Source organism: Aplysia californica, unplaced genomic scaffold (genome assembly GCF_000002075.1).
Source record: "Aplysia californica isolate F4 #8 unplaced genomic scaffold, AplCal3.0 scaffold00971, whole genome shotgun sequence".
Taxonomy (NCBI): Eukaryota; Metazoa; Mollusca; class Gastropoda; order Aplysiida; family Aplysiidae; genus Aplysia; species Aplysia californica.
In genome coordinates, this window is record NW_004798241.1 from 221867 (window position 1) to 223508 (window position 1642).

The 1642-nt window shown below is 39.4% G+C and overlaps 1 non-coding gene across 1 annotated transcript; it reads right to left on the minus strand.

The window, feature by feature from the left end:
- Nucleotides 1–629: 629 nt before the first annotated feature.
- TRNAT-AGU lies at nt 630–703 on the minus strand. The gene has a single exon. It is a non-coding gene; the product is annotated as a tRNA-Thr (tRNA).
- Between the last annotated feature and the right edge of the window lie 939 nt (nt 704–1642).

Sequence of the window (1642 nt, forward strand, 5' to 3'; positions counted from 1 at the left end):
TGGACTCCGCTCAGTCATGGAAATGGAAATAGTAACAGAGCACGATCCTGAAACATAGAATAGAATAGAATATGTAAGTAACTCAGAAAGAAAAAAAAATGCCCCCCCCCCTATAAAACAGCTTTAACAAAATTGTAAAAAAAAACCAACTGTTTTGCTAACTTTATTAGTGTTTTATTTATTTTTAAAAAGTGGAGTGGAAGGGTGGAAAATGATGGTGGGGGGTACTGCCTTTGTCATCTTTGTTTTCATACTTATTTTGCTATTGGGAAAGAATCACATCGTAATTAGTTGTTATTTTCTATAAAGCAAGTTTTATTATAATAGATAGACAGAGGATGAAACAACATGAAATTACTTGAAGCTTGTAGGAACTTTGTAATTGATTTGCCAAAAGAGTGACACATTTTCTTTTTCAATGCTGGTGCTTTTACGCTCCTATCAACAGCAGAAAGTCCCATCCAGACAGGGGATAAGAAATTTCTCCCTACTCGGGAATCGAACATGGTCATCTTGCTTGCAACAGCAAAGCACGCACCCTGTACACCAGTCGTGCCACATGAAAGAATGTTTTCGTAAATAAATCCAAGAGCACTGATTGTTTGTTTAAAGTTTAACAAAAGGAAGGAAGGCTCCAGGGGGATTCGAACCCTCGACCTTCTGCTTACTAGGCAGACGCTCTAACCAACTGAGCTATGGAGCCAACTGAGAGAACGATGAAGATAATAATGTTGTGGTTTAGTTTAGTAGACAAAGACGCTGTGAACAGCAGCTGTTTGTGTGATCTTTGTGACAAACAATTTAATAGCTCTTTCGTTGAAAGCTGTTCTTGTTCTTGTATCTTCTCCCCTCCTCCTCCGTCAAAGCTCCTCCAAACTTCCTCCTTCCCCGTCCTCCTCCTACTGCCTGTTTTTCTGTTTGTCTGTCTCTCTGTCTGTCTATCTGTCTGCCTCTCGGTCTGTCTGTTTGTCTGTTTGTCTGTCTGTCTTTCTGTCTGTCTCCCCCTCCCCACATACTATTGGCAACATTAAACGGACTCCGCCCGATCAAGGAAATAATAACAGAGCACGATCCAGAAACAAAGAATAGAATAAAATATGTCAGTAACTTAGAAAAAAAAAACCAAAGAAAAAATGACCCCCCCCCAAAAAAAATCACCAAAAAAATCACAAAAAACAAGCAACAAACCCAGCAACAACAAAAGCAAACAAACAAAACAAACAAACAAACAAATAAAAAAACAAAAACAACAGTTTAAACAGAGAAGAAAAATCAGAACTTTGTCAATTATTTGTCTAAAGAGTGACACATTATTGCCATGCATATTAAGCCCTCATCAATGCAATTTAGATCATTCTGGAGGCAGGCTTCCTAACCTGTCCATCAGGGCCAATCGGGGCTGAGGAGATTGATACAACATGACGGCAGAAAGTCGCCACCCAGATGGTCGAGATAAACTTTTCTCCCTATTCTAGAATCGAACATGTGTACATTGCGTGTAACATCGAAGCACCTAACCGCTCCACCAAAGACGACAATAGTGACACATAAATAAACACAAGAGAACCTGTTGATTATTTTAAAGTTTAACAAAAGGAAAGAGGCTCCAGGGGGATTCGAACCCTCGACCTTCTGCTTACTA